Source organism: Rhodnius prolixus, unplaced genomic scaffold, assembly GCF_049639745.1.
Source record: "Rhodnius prolixus isolate KJV_2025 unplaced genomic scaffold, Rpr scaffold_8, whole genome shotgun sequence".
NCBI lineage: Eukaryota > Metazoa > Arthropoda > Insecta > Hemiptera > Reduviidae > Rhodnius > Rhodnius prolixus.
The window spans coordinates 19,762,912-19,782,052 of NW_027411593.1; the positions used below are offsets into that span (position 1 = coordinate 19,762,912).

The following is a 19,141-nucleotide window of genomic DNA, read 5'->3' on the forward strand; positions in this document are numbered from 1 at the left end:
AAATATGAATCCCTTAAAATTTTAACTGGAAACAAAAAAACTGTTCTAAAATTTATGGTTTCAGTCTAACCTAAAGTACTAAACTGAAATTAACAAAACTTATAGATCTACAAATATAAAATAAGTACAATTTTAAAAATGTTTTTAAGGATAAAAACCTTAAAACCAAACAATTTATTCACTAAAAATGTTACTATCCATATGACTAATTTGACCAAACGTTATTGCAACAATCCTCTCTTGGCATTTTTATCTAAAATAATTAATCTCAAATTTTTGCAATTTTTTTTTTTTAATTTATGATGGACAGACTCATAAGTTTGGAAAAAACACTTTTAGGATTTTCAAACTCAGGGGGCTTCAAAACGAAAATTCAAAATCCAAAATTAGCTATATTACAGTACTTTCTCTTTGTGCAGTAAAGAGAAATTTAAAAAAATATCTACGTATATTGGTTCTTTGTTCAGCTTAAGGCTGGTATGGACTGAAAGTAAAACCAGCATAAGATACAATATTTGCCACAATAATGTTTCCGTTCTAGCTGCAATCCTTTGACTAGAGTTAATTCCAATAAATCTTAGGGTCCTCTTAACTAACTCTCACTAAAAACCAAATAAAACACTCACCGCTAGCAGAGATAAATTCGATGCCCTTCAAAAATCAACTGTGAAAAAAAAACGCGCACCTAAATTCCAGACCTACGATAACAAATAGCAAGTCTAAAATTACACAACTTTATGCCAAACAATAAAATAGCTTGAAAAATTCCAGGGGAAGTTATAAATATTTTTAACTTTCAACTTTTTCACATCATTTGCAGACTATTTAAAATATATATGTTCTTTTTTTTTAAAGACTTCAAATTGTTCAATGTCATTCAACATGTCTGTAATATATATAGAATTAGGTTCAGTGTTTATGTAAAGCCAAAGTGAAAACTAATCGTTCCCTGAGGTATACGTTGCGGTGATTTAATGTGACGGTCAACATTAAATAGGGAGTCACCCTTTTTTGTTTTCTTAGCTGGGGTAAAATAGTAAACTATCAAGTCATTTTATTAGTTTGTGCAAAAAATAAAAATAAGAAAAATATTCAGAGTAATATACGACTCTGGTGCATTTACTTTTGGTTTAAGTATACTTGATCAAACCTGCCGACTATTTTTATCTTTACTTATTACTTTCCAAGCTGGAGAAGTTGGTAATGTAAACCGCAAACAATTTTCAATTTAGAAATTTGATTACAATTTCAGTGTTTTCTTGACATACTTCAAACTTTTTCACAGTAATAAAGATTTTCCTTCACAATAAACCTAGAACTTTCAACTATACAAATGTAGGGGTCTATGCAATTTTTTTAAAAAATCTTTTATTGAAATTTGCGACTGCAACGGTTGTTGCAACCAACAAATGCGATGTTATATAGTGTCTTGATTGAAGATAGGAGAAGGCACCCAGTGGCGACACTTCATTAACGTGAACAGATCACTATACTGTTATGAGAAGAGTAGGTCACGGGGCCATCTTCTCTTCAACCTCCTTGGAGGATTGCCTGGTAATGTGGTAGAAGATAAGTGTTCAATTAAAGGATTAGGATGAGCTGATGTAAAGGAATGAAATTTTAAGGAACGAGTTTTAGTAAGGTCGTTTAATGAAAGGGATGATGAGGTCATTATGAATGGTGAGGTTAGATACGTAGAATGGAGCGTTAAGTTTTCGTAGTATTTTTTATTGTAAAGTCTGAATGCGTAAAGAATTTAGTCGATCCATTCTTCGCAGTAACAACAGATATAAGAGTCTTTTGTTTTGTAAGTTGAGTTTAGATCGTTTGTCAAGTAGTCTGGCGAGAAGTTTGTAGCGTTGGTTAGTTTCTTGTCTTTTCAGACTAGAAAGGGGATTCCATGTCAACCGTTTGTCTAGGTACAGTCCAAGGTAGCGTACTTTGTCCACAGTTAGTATAGGAATTTGGTTCAAGATGATGGGAGGTAGAATTTTTCGTATTAAGAGTAAATACTATATATTTTGATTTTGTAACGTTAGTTTTGATTCGCCGTTTGATAAGCCAGTCCTGTAAGTGGTTGTAGAGTTCGTGAAGCGATAAGAGGATCGGAATGAGGAGATAAGATTGCAATATCGTCAGTAAAGGTGGAGAGGATGGTATTTGGGTGTTGAGGTATATCTGCTGAATATAAGGAGTAAAGAAGAGGACCTAGGACACTGCCCTGAGGAACAGGGTCAATGAAATGAAGTTAAAATTTCAGAAGGGCCTTGTGTCCAACTTACTAACGGGTGATAAACCGTTCTGTACAGCTAACATACTTCTCTACAAATATTCGTTAGAATTAGAATTAGGAAAGGGACGGGACCTACGACCCAAGGTACCGCAGCGAAAAGAGACTTATTGTGCCTTCCTCTTAGCTTCTTATAGACGAAACCTCCTCTCCTAAAGAGATTGAGGACTGTTTTTTTTTTGTTTTTTTTTGTATGATTTAGGCGCGTCAACATCTAAGGTTATTGGCGCCCGGAGCTTTTTCCAGTGCACTGCCGGCCTCCGGACAGTGTTCTCTCGTTACAGACAACACTGTCCATCACCGGACAGTGAGCTGTAAGAAGCTCCTAGGAAGAGAAAATCTAAGGATCAGCTGCTGGATTCGAACCCGGGACCTCCGCGTGGGAGTCCAGTATGCTAACCTCATAGCTAATCCCTTCTCTTGAGGACTGTTCCTGCTAATTTTTTTTTGCGCTACAATATCCTTTGGTCTCAAAGAGCCTAAGGTTTCATAGCGCAACCGCTAGATTGCAGCGCTGATAAAAAAGTCAGATAATAAAGTCACGGTAAAAAACACAGGCAAAAATGTACTGTCAACAACCACACGACTTCTTCTTACTTCTATTATCAAGGTTCTAATTAACTAATTTTCTCCTAATCTAAACATTTGAGACACATTCTCAACAGCATTATAACCTTCTAAAAAAAACCTTTATCCAAATCTGGAACTAAAACGAATTTTGCTAAAAGTAAAAGCAATAATGCTGTTTAGAGGGAACGGATTAGCTCAGACATTGTAAAGACAACAAAATGCACAAAAATGGCACTTTGAATCAAAGCCTAACGTATAAAATCCAACTCTTTTCAAATGCGCTTAAACGTGGATGTTCGCGTACTAATCATCCAGTTTTTGAGGCACTTTTAAGAATATAGTGCATTTCCAATAATAAATAAATTTAAAAGGTAGATAATATTTACTTTAGAACTCTAAAGTGAATTTGACATAATTCTGCTTCCACACTTTGTTTAGAACAATATTTCTTATTTAAAAGTTCATCAAATTATTTGAATGCGACGTTAAAAATTAGAGATTTCAATCAGAGTCTTATGTAAAAAAGTGTTAATAAATTACATTGTTAATAATAATATTTTATAACCTTAATCAGCTAGCAATAACAATTACAGACCACCCTGATATAAAAAATTAAACTCGAAAAATATCAATTAATTTTATTCAACTTTTAAATATCATTATTTGCATATTTTTGTTGCGGTTATAGCATACACGAGTGAGAGATAATTATTGCATTGGATAATCTACTTTAATAGGTGTTATTATTAAATTATAATAATTGTAGACGTCTTTAGCAAAATATTGGGACTTTAGAAGGCGGTCTGAAGGCGGTTATTATGGGTAGATGGCGCCAATGTTATTAACAAGTCTAGTTTCAACGGAAATATTTTACAAGTATGGTTAGTAAAATTGAAAACAAACCAAACTTAATGTGAAACATAATAATTCTAGAACTCTTCAACTTAGGGAACAAAATATAGACCATAAATTTGTCTTCAACTGTAATTTTTTGTTTTACTTTCAAGTATGAACATTTAGCAAGGACCATGAACATTTAACAGTACCGGGATTTTTTGAGGCTAAAACCAGAAATCTAGGACAGGATAATGTTCTTATTTTTTCTACCTTTTGATGTTTTTCTTGAGATAACTATTTGAGCTCAATTGGATCTTTGAATAACGTAAAACATTGTCCAAATGAATACTTAGTCTCTCCCTATTCCGAATTATATTACGGTCTTAGTAGGGATTCTTTAAAACGTTCGCTAAAACTTCTCTATTCATAAAGCTCGATCCAAATGACATATCAGGCTACAGTGAGGATATACATTTTTTGAACCCCGATAAAATTAAGAATAAAAATTAACTAATACTTTTGGAAAAACTACAGGAGAATTTTAATTGTCCAATCTTTCCACTTATTAAAAGATGTACTGTTTATTAAAGATGTATCTCTGATAATTAACTGCAGAAATTAATAATGTTCCAAAGTTATTAATAAGTAAAATTGCTAATTAAGAGAAGGAGTTGCGGTGGTGCAGATTTTCGATCGTGTGTTTCCATTGAAAATTTTGTGGTTTCCTGAACATCAAAGAAGTTATATTTTTTTTTTTTAAATTAGTCCGATTTTATGCTGCATAATAACTAAAAAAGGGAAAAACACCGAACTTTCGAATTACGTTTTTTTGTTTTCTGTTCTTTTAGTGCATCGACTTCTTGGCCATTAGCGTTCACCAAAAAACATTTTTGTTTACAATCCGTGGCCACTCAAGCTTGTCTTGCTAGGTATTATGCTCTAGGATATTAATATGATCAATAGTTCCTTTTAGAAACAATCTGCGTATTTACAACATTCGAAATTTTGGTTTATCATTGACAAACATTTTTGTTGAAATAAATGCAAAAACCCTAGGTTATTTTAACTGCAAAATAATGGATGAATTTTATGAAAACAAAATAATGATTTATGATCTCTAATTAGAGAACTACCTTAGTTAAAGTTGAAGGTATACGTTATAGCGTTAACAGAGGGCGTAAGTCCAAATCAGTTCTTTAAAAATCAAAAATTGTATCGAATTTAACAAAAAACACAGGAAGAGTATCAATAAAAGAGACTAAGAAGTTACTCAAGCAAGCAGAGATTATAAAATGATTTACGAAATAAAAATAAAATCCAATTCTTAGTAACAAGAATTGGCCACATTCAAATGGCCAATTTAACGATTCGATTTAACTTCTGCCAATCATAGTGCAGTGAGTCAACAATTTTTCTCGTTCGACCTTGACCTACCCCAACTGGATGCTATATTATAATTAGTGACTGTAAACATTCCATCATCATTCTCTTTCTCTATTGCACTAATTACAAATAATGATGATTGAAAACCATCACGACATAATATTCACATCTGTAATAAGAATTACATTTTTTTTTAAGATCCATTCAGCATTGTCCTAATTTTTATAGACAGTTTTCATTCAATTAAAAGTGGCGAAATTCCTTTGCTGATGCAACTATTAGATAATAAACGTTGTGGTGCCACAAAACTTTCTGATTCATTGGCAGAGATCGTCTAAATTACAATACTTCTTAGAACTAAAACTAGACCATTTTAATAGCAATACAAAAAAAATTATTTTCCGTCTATTTCCTAAGTGACGTAAACTAGTTTTTCGAAATCTATCTTTGGTATACATCAAATTGTCTTCATACCTACGTAAGATAAGGTTCAAAGCTGCAAGAATATTTGATAGTAAAGATATAAAAGGGGAAATTATGTCTGGGGAAGCATATATTCCATTGCCTGCGACAGGGTTAACCCTAAATCGGAAGAAGTTTGCAAATACATGAACAGAATACACTGAAAGAAGTGCCATCGCCTTATCTGTAGCCCTCTGCCGTAAATATTAACCGACGAAAGCGAAAACACGTTGAACACAGGGAGAAAAAAAAAATGAGACTAATTTGTAAGGAATAGAAACTGGAGGTTCTGGAAAAACAAAGTTCAAATTATGAATAAGAGCCAGTTTAGACAAAGTGATGTTGCCAGAAGATAGAGTCTAAATAAAAGACACCTTGAAGTAGGACCCGATGGTGCTGTAAAGTGGCAGAACCTCATTTGAAATGTCTGCAGTATCTAGTGTTTAAGACAATGCGGGTTTTTGTTGAAGGAGTAGAATGGTTACACGTTGTGTTCTGTTTCTGTATATCAGGAGGAGATATATAATGGTTAGATAAAGAATTTTATTATTAAATAAAACAGAGTTTCTTTTGATATGAGCATGTAGATTTTCAAAGTACAAACACTTTGTAAAATTGCTTATAGTGGATTACATTATCACTATAAGGCGCCACGGTAGCCGAGCGGTTAGAGGCGAGATCTGCGAAGCTAATATGTATTGTGGTACTGGGTTCGATTCCAGGTCTTAGGCCTTGGATTTTATTTAATGGTTAACAAAAGAAATTAACAGTAAAGTATGGTTTGCTAGTCGCCTCCGTCCACGACATCTAATTGGTAGATGGAAGTAAAGCCTGCCTGAAAAAATAGACTATTAAATAAAACAAGATCTGACACCGATTCCAGAGAGAATTCAGCGAAATAATCCTGTCAAAAGTAGCAAGTTAGTAGCAAATTTTCGTCTCAATTAAATAATAGCTGTAAATTTGATTTTTATAAGATATTTTCTATACGATCGGTATCATTTTATTATCAATTATATGAAGATATAGAAAGATTAACATGATCTTTAACTAAAAGTGTTTGCGCTATCACATACAGAAATTTGTTATTATTAATAAAAAGACATTAAATGATTCATGCAGCTACTAATGTAATTGTCGTGTATTAAATTTATTTGCTTATAATTTTGTTGTCTATAATTTAATATCATAAATCATTAAGTACACATTACGAAGTGCTAACACCTAATTTACATTCCCCCTTCCGTCACTACTAAAGGGAAAACAACTGTAGTCAAGGAAAAAAACTGTCTCTATGCTGACAGCCTAGAATAAATCAACATAGCGTTATTAATTGTCTTATTAATAAAACATAATGTATTCATACTAGCGGAGGCCAAACTGTAGTTTGGATTACGACGGGTGTTATGTTTGGATAACGAACAACATCTATTTAAGGTTGACAACTTACGAGTGGCAAAGAGATCCAAAGAAAAACTATACAAACATCGTGTTTTTATTCAATGCTCTGAAAGTTGTGAAGATGCACATATTTTTACACATGCAACAGCTGTGGATGTTCCCCTGAATGGGTACAGATTGGACCATTTCCTATCTATATATCTGTATGGGATTATGGTAATTATAATAACGGGATATTGTTGGCTTAAATAGTTTTTAAATTAGAACTTACTCAAATTATTCCACTCATCAGTTACTTCTAAAGTATCTAATCATGTCCATCTGCCCAAAAGATGGATAAATCATCAATTATGAAAAACATCATGAGCTGGTTTGAGTAAGGAGCCCCTTGTTTCCCAAAAAAGTTACCAGTTTTAGTGAGGAAAATGTCCTACTTTCTGGCGGAACTATTTCAGAAAATTTAGAGAGGTTATGTAAGAAAGGGATGAGTTGTCTCCATTTTTATGGCCTGTTCTATTCCTCAAACGTTCTTATAGTAACTGGGAGAGCTATTCTACTACTTGGGGGTTGCAGCAAGATTTCACCTGGCACTAGTGAAGGTAGAATACAAAACACGAAATATTTTGCTGATATAACGAGAAGTTTTTAGACTGTAATAGCCAAATAATGTCTTTTAGAGATCGATTTCTTTATTGTACCTATATAAGTTTGGGCACCAATATGTCGTAAAAAAATCTCCTTACCCCCAAAGATGTTTCTTTTGTAGGGCACCATTTTTTTCATCGCAGAATGAGGGGTGGTACAACGATATATTTGCTTTAGTTTATCTTTTATCGAGGCATAATGATTATACACCGTAAATCTTTATACTTTAAGTAGGACGCAATTTATTAAGGCCTACACGATAATTAACAACTAAAACACAAAGTTAGTAACATATTAAGTAATATATTCATTATACAATAATTTATCGATCAAAATTAAGTATTGAATTGGCAGTGGAAAGAACAATATTTATTGATTTAAAAACATAGTACCTTGTCTACATATATTTATTTATCGATAAATTAGTTTTTACAAAAATCATGTTATCATGTTGAAAAGAGACAAGAGCTGTATTTCTAGGCGGAAGCAGCGTGATATTGAAAACATACCACCAGCGTAGAGCCCTCTGCAGGAGTAGAAGTGAATCAAACTTCTACAATATCTTATTTCATTCCTTGTTTTTAGCAGGTTTATTTTTCATCTAATTTTATTTTATTTTTTTTAATAAACCGACCGCCCACAATGCATTCATGCACACATAAATACAAATAAGATTACGTTGTTCTATGTGTATAGAATCTGTCTGCGTATAAACAAGTACTTTGCTGGCCTAAATTATTAATTCTGAATTCGCTGCAACTTTTCCACGATTACCCGCGGTGACTTTTTAATCAACATATTTCAAACCACGCAGCTAATACAATGGTTAGCTGCATATCTTTCAGCTTTAAATGCACTATCCTTCTCTACAAACAAAAAGAATATCCTTTCTCCAGCTTTCTTTCGGAATCTAGTCTGCTTAGGAGGATAATGAACCTTTTAGCAGGAAAATGAGGAGGATAAGTCAGTGTTGCAGTGCATATATGGTCATTAAGTCAATACCTATACACCGGAGTGATCCGAACGTCTCTGCACATCTTATGCCTTTGTTAACGATGCAAAAAGTTGTGATATCATATTGTAAACCATTGTAAACGTAGCCTAAGAGTTCAAATGAGGAACTGACGAATGACATCCTTTCCCATTTACAACTTTCCTTGCTACCATCCTTTGCTCCTCCTTCTCGGCTTAACTATAGGGTGAGAACTGACTAGCTGCGGCTTCAAAGATAGTGGTAACCCTGCAAACAACCAAAACGATCAGGCAAAACAAGATCTATTCTTCAAACTGTATTTTGTAAGGCCCAATCCTAAGTTGATGATTTTCAAGGTTAATGTAATGCCCACAACACACCCAGAATGAAGAAGTTACGCTATGGTAACCATCAAGAATAACCATCAAGAACACTTCACCGTAACATCAAACACTAGATCTACAGAAGAATGTAAGAAACTGAAATGTTTCGGTAAAATCAAACTCCATTTATGTTCTCTATCTCCAAACTGTTCGACTGTAGAAGAAGTATCATTTTTGCCTTCGATTATGCTCATTTCGAACAATCACTCCTTGTGTACCTCCGCTCGTAACGGAGAGAGAGAGTCGAAAGGACATTTTCCCTTCTTCCTATTCTTTTTGAATTGTGTAAGGTAATCGTCTAAATCGAAAAGTACAAATAAAAGTATCTTTATATCAGACAAGTTCTTGATAGGCCGAACTATACTTTGCAAAGCAGATATCCAAGCGAACCTTCTTGATTTGGAAATCCCTACATCTGCAACCATTATTTCTTATATTTCATCGACCAAAGTTTGAAATTCTAAGCTCTAGCCAGTACCCGAGTATTTTTAAAGCCAGGTTGTTCAGGGCTACATTCTCAGCATCTTTTCATGAACGTTTTACTTTGTCTACTTTCCTGCGTTCATTCACTCTTTCTATTAAAACATTAAAACTCTCTAAAGTAAAACAAATGTTCAAATTTCAATTGGTAAGATTGTTTCACAATTAGAAGCTATTATTTTATTAATTAATATATTCTTAATTAGTGCGAATTGTCAGAAAGGAACTTTATATCAATGGTATCATTATAATTCTTAATTGGAAATCTGATCCATCTATCAGGATTCATGTGGGGCTTGAATCAATTTCTTTAATAAAAGGCATCTTAAAAGTTTATTAAATCGTGACAAAACGGTTAAGAAACATTAATAGAAGAACAAAAAAATAAAATAACTTGTAATGTAACATATGTTAGTTACATTTCTCTTCTAATTTGTTTATAATAAACAGCTCCACACGTAAAACTTATCTGAAACTCACTTGTCTTATTTTACAAAATTAATTCGTGACTTAGTACTTTGTTCTTTCAATTACGTACATTCAGATTGGAATAAATAAAGTAAGAGCACGAGGAATAAAAATTAAACACCGCTTTATCTGGACGTACAGTTTCACATTGGTAGACATTTAGAATAATTGTAAACGTTTGTCATTAAAAACATCATATGTTTAATTTCTTTTGAATACCTACTTTACATTCTTATTTCTTTGCCACTTACAATATTATAACAGTGATTTTAGGCTATCATTCATATTATACAATATATTTCATTAAACATTGCATTTTCTCAAGACCCCTTCATGTTCCATGTTTGCTTCTTCTGTAAAAGAAGCATGAAATATCATTACTTAAATGATATTATTGTTATAAAATTTGAATAAAACTCATAAACTTGTGCTTAGGTTTCTAAATGGCTGAAATTACGAGATGAAATATGAATGAAATGTTGGGTCATTGCTGATTTGAAATTTAATCAATCTTTGTACTTAATAAACTGTAAATTTTTGTCAAAGATTGATTGAGAAATGTACGTAAAGTGCGTTTGATATACGTCACTAACTGGATATAATTGAACTTTACTCGAAGTAAGGCATGCCTGAAAAAAATAGGCATTATTTTTTTCAATAAAAAAGGGTTTGATATTAAAGAATGATTTCAAAATGACGCTATTTGATGATTTACAAACAGACGCTCATCAACAGTAAACCTACATTCACGGCTTAACATTCCACTAATACAGGAAGTGCTAGACAGACAAACAAGTTCCAAATCTCACTTCCTCAACACTCCTAGAAAATGGTTATATAAACACAAAAAAATCACATGAGAAATAAAAAGAATATTGTTTAAAAATGTATTATATTTTTCTATCAATGTCATTGCGAATTAGTAAGTCGTGAGTTTCAGCAACTTAATCTAGTAGAGCAGCTTCATCCACTATGAGATTAGATAACAGTTCTCTATTATATTTTCGATAGCCGAGAGGTTTAAGCTGGACTGAAGCAAAGATACATTGTTATTATTTGAGTTTGATTGACGCTTTTTCAACTAAATCTCAAACTTCTTAACTTATTTTAGTACTGAACAAGTTCGGGAGACATATGAGTGAGAAAAAAGGACCTATTAAAATATTTCAATTCGACTTCTTCATTCCTTCATTGATTTCTTTTGTTCCAATCAGTTTATCCTTGAAAAAAAAACCCTAAATTTTCTTTAGATCGAGGGCGATCCCTGTTCCAGATATTATACCTTTGACTATATGCAAAGTTTCCATTTTGTTTTCGTCGCGTTGTCTTTCTTCGATTTGAAGTAATTGATATTTCTACCTATTTCTTCACATAGTTCTTCCAATAATGTAAAAATCTTGACTAAAGCATTCTTAAGATTAAGCTAACATATGAATGAGTAGATTCTTAGGAATGCCTTCCATTTACTTCAATGCCGACCAAATACCAGCGAATATTCCAAAAACGGCCACAAACTAGATAAAGAATTGTGATTCAGAGCGTTGTATAATTACTTTCATTATTCATAAGAGATACACTGCAGGCGGTATTCAACGATGTAGGTTATATTCCACTGTAGGATGCTCTTATTATCCGAATGGGTTTGCGTCCTAATTCTATTGCATCCAAAGAAGTTAAGTTCGGACATTTCTCACTTTCTTCTGAAAGTAACACAAATTATCTTTATAGATTGAAATTATAAGCTGCTAACTTAAAATATTCAAAATTTTGATCTAGTGGCTGTACAAAAAACAAAACCTCATGTATACATCAAAAATGGCACGAACTTCTTTGGAATAGAACATCGAACTTTTCAAATAACTGGATTGGTTTCCCATTTATCACTTTAACGCAGATTGAATAAGAGAAAACCCTCTCCCGAAGACAAAGATTGTAGTTAACACTGTCTAAAACGATACAGAGAACTAAAATCAATTCAGACGGTAAGTAAACCACTAAAATATGGGACTACCCAAAGGCCATTTACATAACGCATAATCAATTGATAAAAAGATCTACAACTAACCCAAAAAATAAAAGTTTTGAATCAATATCGGGTCCTAAGTACTTAATGTAAGAATTTGTCAACGTTTTTAAACAACTATTAATCAAGTTGAAAACACACCTTAAATAAAACAAGAAAACTAAACTTCTTTTAAAGCTTTACATAAAACTTAGTTCTGGATAGAGTGAAACAAATCTTGTAATTTATTACCACGTTTAATGTAATCAGATTAGGTGAAATTATACAGGTTTCGTATTGTTTTTATTTGGAAAGTAAACTGTTAGTTTCATGGCGTTTTGTGATTATTTTCGAGGCTTGGCCGTCTTCGAGGATTACTAGTTGGGATATCCTGGATATTGAACAGCAATAACTACTGTTCTATGCAGAAAGGAAATTACCAACATATTCATCTTTTTGTTGGGCGTTGGAATAACTTTAACCAGGTGAAACTCTTTATAGACCTGGTTTTAGAGCCTAACATGTGGTTTTTGTATTCTAAAAACATTAGTCGACTCTGGAGTTCCACAGGGCAGCATTCTGGGTCCTATTCTTTACTCCATTTTACACTTCAGACATACCAACTCATCCTAACACCACACTTCTCACATACGCAGACGACACTGCCTAACTGTCTGCTAATCATGATCCTGTAATAGCTCACAGAAATCAGCAATCTCATCTCTCCTCATTAGAACAATGGTTCAAGAAATGGGCTATTAAGCTTAATAAAACTAAGTCTCAAAACATCACCTTCACTCTTCGTCGCATTACTCTTCCTCCAGTCATCTATAACCTAACACCTCTACCAGTAGTGAACGTTGCCCGCTACATTGGGCTTTACTTAGACCGAAGACTTTCTTGGAACCCCCACACTAGACTAAAAAGAACAGAACTAAACAGACGCTATCGACTACTTAAAAGACTTTTAGACGATAGATCAAAACTCTCTCTGGACAACAAAAGACTGATTTATACTTCTATTTTGAAACCCATCTGGGCGTATGGAATAGTGCTGTGGGGTTCAACCAAACGCTCCAATCTCCAAAGGATTTAATCGCTACAATCTAAAATACTTCGAACTATCTTAAACGCTCCATTTTATGTCTCCAACCTGGACTATACACACTGACCTTAACATTCCTTTTGTCTGCAATCTCATATAAATCCTCTAGCTCAAAATCTTTCTTCTAGAACTCTTCCTGATAACCCGACAAGACGCCTTAAGAGACAGTGGCCTCGTGATCTCCTCTCAAGTGAACAGAGTGACTAACCATATAATGTTTTGGAGTGTTACCACTGGGTAACTTCTCCACTCGTATACCTCTACTGTTCACTGTTATCATTGTTACTTATAGCGCTGACGCGCTGATTGTAGCACAATAAACGCAAAAAAAAAACAAAAAAACAGTGTATTCAGACTTGTATGTTTAATTTGCTGGTTAATTTAGTTATTTGGTTTTGGATTCAGAAAGAAATAAAATGTGGTAAATACCGACATAATTGTTAATATTTGTAAGCATTTATTTGCATATGTATTGTTTTGCAGAAACGAATTATGCGACAATAGACTCAGTTGAACATTATATTGAGTATTTGATCTGGATCCACAACAATTAGTTGGTGCAATCACCAGAACCTTGATGTAGACATACCTGGCAATTGCCAGAGAAATAATTCGTCTTTTCGCTGTTATCCATTAAACTTTAAAAACTAATATAATTGATTCTTTATTTTTTCTACAAACTTTACAAATTTAATGAAGAGTTTCGTTTGTATAAACCTCTAGCACAGTTATTTCATAAACAACTGCTACTAGGTACTGATGACATTTCTCAACCATGTCCATATTACACTACTCAAAAAACTCGGATATCCGGATATACTGAGTCCGACTTATAATGTGGCGTACCATCCCCTTTTAGAGGAAGAGATAATTCTACTCCAGCAGTTAGATTTCCTGGAGAAGTGTAGAAACAATGCTCGTACAGCTGTTATCTGTTAATTCTAGGTTTTCACTTGGGCAGTGAAGATCAGCTAGCGGTGCAGAGTTACCTCCTAGATATCTCATCTGTTTGATGCTTGCATTCAAATTATTTGTTCGAAGTGGTCTATGTTTAATAAAATGGGCAATATGGATTTAATTAAGGATTAAAAGACTTTATGGAAAGAATAGAAGAGATATATTGATACGATGTATCAATAATCAACGATTATAAAGTGAAAAAGCGTACCTAATAGTTTCAAGATCACTAGTAAATAGAAGAAAACAAACTTTTACATTCAGCAACACGAAGACAAAGCCAAATAAAAGAGAAGTCATGGAAAATTTATGATTAAATAAAACTAAAATATAAAGCAGAATAAACACAGGAACCCTCAATTATCGCAGCACGCAATCAAAACACAAATGACGTATTTAAATAGTACAGGTGTAATTTTTCATCTTTCTGATTGTGTATATTAAGAAAAGTAAAGAAAAAATAGAAATAAATTAAAAAAAACAAAAGCATTATCTAATCAAATTTTAAACAATTAATTAGTGTCAGAATTTTGTGTTGTTTACAATCTCTATCCTTCTATCGTATATTTTACGACAGGAATGCGGTAGCAAGGACATAGTATTTCCTGTTTTAACACTTGTTAGCTAGTCTGCTGGATACAGGATCAACCTGGTAGGTTGTAACCTCCTCTCAAGCTCCAACTTTTGATTTTGATTGAACAATTTTCGAACTATTCATTTTTTTAAACTGATTTCCATTACTAGGAAATTATTAAGCCCCATAATTTTCAATATTATTAACAATTAGGCCATATTTGCTTCTAATAATTTGGAAAACGTTCCTTTAACAATTTCAAAATATTTATATTAACCCTTTTCATTTTATTGATTCCAAAGTAACCAATTTTGATTTTAGCAACTCTTACTGCAAGTATAAGAACAAAAACTAACCAAGTGTAAACACTACAAACTATCGTAATTCCGTAATTGTCTCTAACGAAAACCTATCCAAATATAACTCGTTAAACAGGTATTATAAATCTATCGAAGCAAAAGCAGAAGATCCACTATTCAAATGATTACTAGAAAATCCAGTAAACTAAAACCATCAAGCTTTCTACAAGGCAAAAACTTTGGACTAAAAATTATGCTCATATAAGGATTTAACATAAATTAGCATGTTTAAATTTATGTCAAACTATCTATGAATAACATATGTAACACTTTAGTTAATTATATTTCGACGGATATTCTAAAAATGATAATCTAATAAATACTTCAACACATATGAGACATAAATTAGTTTAGTCTACATTCAAAATTAGAAAACAAAAATTTAAAAATCATATTAGATAAATATGTTTTTTTAAATAAAGTTGATATTAGAAACGTATAAACTAATATGTTGTTTTGATCGCAACTTACATAATTTCTTGTTGATATTAATTAGATAGCTGTTTTTGTTTTCTACTTATTTGATAATTGTTTTCGATCTTAAAACTGTTCCAATCAGTTGATGTGTAGTTAACTATATTTATTAACACCGCAAATATTTGTAGATTTGTCATGTAACTGAAGGGAACTAGTTTGAGATTAGTGACTTTTTAGAAGGCTTATATGAGTGTCTACAAATTTTAATTCAGTTTATTTCAACTGTTTTCTATTTTTAGAACGTATTGGTGTAAAATTTATTCGTTCCCAGTATCAGTATGTATTGTAATTTCACTCAGTTCCAGCAGAAATACCACACATATCATTGAAACAAATCCTAAGTTGGTAACACTTTATTACTAAGTTTGAAGAATAAAATAGATTTAGTAAGGGGGGAATCTATTAGTTCAAAAATAGTTTTCATTATGCCACCCATCTAATTAAATTATTATTAAATGATTTTTTTTTTGTTCAAGCTTGGATTTAAAAAAAAATTATTAGAGTTATCAATTAACAAAACAGAATATACTTACATGAGAGAACGATGAAGTAGTGCACTTCCTTTAAAATTGTATTTACTTGTTCCTAATCATCGGTCGCCTGTAATAAGTAAAACATTTTTAATTATTCAAATTTTTTATAATAAAACATTAAAATAACAATTTAATAAATAATATACTGGAATGAATTCAGGGAGCTGAGGGGCGCGACAGTTAATTATAAACAAGAAAAGGGGCAAAGATTCAAAATGAAGCGATAACCACTGTTTTATGAACACCTAAAGTTGCTAATCTCCAAGCTAAAACGCCCTGAGAAATGCAAAACGCAAAGTAATATTCGCAGACAGCCGCTGGTATCTTAACAGTCCGGATAAGTGTTCTTTTCCTAGTGACCCAAAGGCCATTTGGCCACCAGGATCCTGCCCAAATCTTTCCAAATCCACCTTATCTGGCACGCACTGGTGAGTTATGGGAGATTTCCAGCAGTGAGCTCAGGATTTAGCCGCTGAAGGAAGAGGATTTCATCTTAAAAAGGGCGCATATGTTTACGTGCATCCTTGGAATATCGCCGGTCCAATTGGGGTAGCTTTTATTTGAGACAATGCTTACTTAATATAATAAAAACACAAGTTAGTTTTTTGTGATTTTCATTCCTTGTAACTTTCTTGATCGGCTATCGAGTCGTGATTTTTTTGTATTTTTACCTCTCATTGCCCATAAGTAACGAGAACAATCTGAATTTAATGCCGAAAGAATTTGATTACCCAAAATCTTTCTTGAAATAAATGTTTGTTGACAGCGACCAAAATAATCTTTGTTAAAATAAAAGAAAAATTAAATAAAAAAAGGGATTTTTTACGTTTCTTCAATCAAAAAGTGAGTTATTTTACACACTTTCGACAACTTCCTGAAAAGCAAACCTGCTTCTCTAACAATCACACTCACTCATCAGGATTTGAATAACGCGGCTCAAACGGATTTAGTGCCATGTGTTTTCACTGGCATTAGCAATGACGCCATATAGTTATAGAAATGTGACGAAACTTCTAAAAAATTTTAATACCTTAATCATTTCAAAATTTCACTTTTTCGTTATAGAACAGAAAAATTTATATGTACAACTTGTTATTAGAAATGTAGTTTTTTAAAGTTCAAAAAGAATTTTAATATCAAATAATCAATATAATTTTATTGTAATGTTTTTAAGATAATGGTTAAAGTCCATTAAAGTTGAACAAGTTCTCGAACAAGTAATTTCTATGACCTTCTCTTTGAGCAATAAATTACGCTTTTTATGAGACAGTTATTATTATTAATAACAATAATAATTATGGTTATAGTTATTAATTTCTATTTATTTTATCCAACTGAAGTGTCAATCCTTAAAACCTTTTTAGGAATAGTAGACTTCTAGAAGTGTTTCTCATTGCAGACACCACGTGCATCACTGAGAGTAGATTGTAGAGCTCCTAGCAACGGAAATCTAAGGAGATATCCTGGAAATCAGACTCTGATTGTCCTGTTTAACGATCGAGTAAAGACTGGGCTAATTATCCTTGCCTTTTCTGTAGGCTATTGAATGGATGGCTTTTGGACTTGACCATTAGATTATAACCCAGTCTCTTCTTGAACAGTCCGCGATTTACCACACACATCATCTACCATCGTGAGAGAAGAAAAATATCGAAACGTAGCTCTTCCAGACGGTTCCTCATGTATGTCTTTTCGTATTTTTATTAACCGTTCACATTTTCAAATCAAGTACAGCGACGAACTACGAGGGCACTATTTATATATTGCGCCTAATAAAAAAACAGTAATTTGTCATTGAAAATGACTTTATTGTTTTTCAAAATATTCTCCTTTATGATCTGTACACTTCTGCATGCGTTCGAACCACTTGTCAAAGCATTTTTTCCATTCCGCTTGAGACACCTCCAAAACATGGTTTTTGAATGCATCAACGGCTTCTTCTGTCGACAAAAATCGTTGTCCACGTAATTTATTCTTGAAGTTCGGAAACAAAAAGAAGTCATTTGGTGCCAAATCAGGACTGTACGGCGGATGACCCATTAATTCGATTTTTTGAGTGCTCAAATAGTCGGTTGTTAGACGAGATGTGTGACAGCTGGCATTGTCTTGATGAAGAATAATCCGACGGCACTTGTTTGTTTTCCTTATTTCATCGAAGACTTCCGGCAAACAAATGGTTGTGTACCATTCAGAATTCACCGTTCTACGTTCCTCTAAAGGCACTGTTGCCACATGACCAGTTTTTCCGAAAAAACAGGCGACCATTTGTTTCGAAGTGCTTCGAGCGCGAACAACTTTTGTTGGATTTGGTTCATCTTGAAACAACCAAACAGTCGATGGCTGTTTAGTTTCCGGCTCATACGCATATATCCATGATTCGTCACCTGTTACAATCTTATACACGTCTTTTGAAGCACCGCCATTGTATTTCTTAAGCATTTGTTTGCACCAATCGACACGAGCATCTTTTTGAGATTTTGTCAGATTATGTGGGATCCAACGAGAACAAACCTTTTTCACGGCTAAATGATCATGCAATATTTTATATATGCTGGTGGAACTAATGCCTAAGGTTGCCTCAATCTCACAGTATGTCACCTGACGATCTTGCATTATTAGTTTTTGCACAGCATCAATGTTTTCTGACACAACAACTGATTTTGGACGACCTTCACGACTTTCGTCGGTGAGCAAACGACGACCACGATTGAATTCGTTATACCAGCGTTTCACAGTGGCAAAGGATGGGGCTTTATCGCCAAAAGTGGAAGTAAGTTGATCGATGCACTCCTGTCTTGATAATCCACGTCGAAAGTCGTAATAAATCATTGCACGAAAATAATTAATTCCATTTTTTCGCTGAGACACAATTTTTAAGTGACTGTAAACAACACAAATCGCGCTCAAATAACAAAACGTTCTGAAGAAGGTTATGGTCAAAAATGTCAAACTTTCAAGTGGAAACGTCCAATAGCACCTGACAACACTCAGTGTTGCCAAGGCTCAAAATATAAGTAGTGCCCCTACGTAAGTTGGAGACAATAAACGGTCCCGCCACAGCTAAGATTTAGTATAATGGAAGAGTTTATGCAGTATACCCTGCGGGGTTTATACCTCTTGCACAAATCTTTCATAATAATCAAATTTTTTAAAGGTTTTTTTACTAAGGGGATAAGAACAGATAACATTCCACTTAACCATTATTTATTGAATAAACTGCTGGTCAAAGCCGGATTTAGGAT

At 33.1% G+C, this 19,141-nt stretch overlaps 1 protein-coding gene across 3 annotated transcripts in view; it reads right to left on the reverse strand.

The window, feature by feature from the left end:
* LOC141451005 (uncharacterized) overlaps positions 1–19,141 on the reverse strand; it is a 229,396-nt gene that overhangs the window by 26,163 nt on the left and 184,092 nt on the right. For all 3 annotated transcript variants that reach the window (XM_074121995.1, XM_074121993.1, XM_074121994.1), the window contains one exon: positions 15,900–15,966. The gene's annotated coding sequence lies outside the window, so the exon portion shown is untranslated. The remainder of the gene's footprint in view (positions 1–15,899; positions 15,967–19,141) is intronic.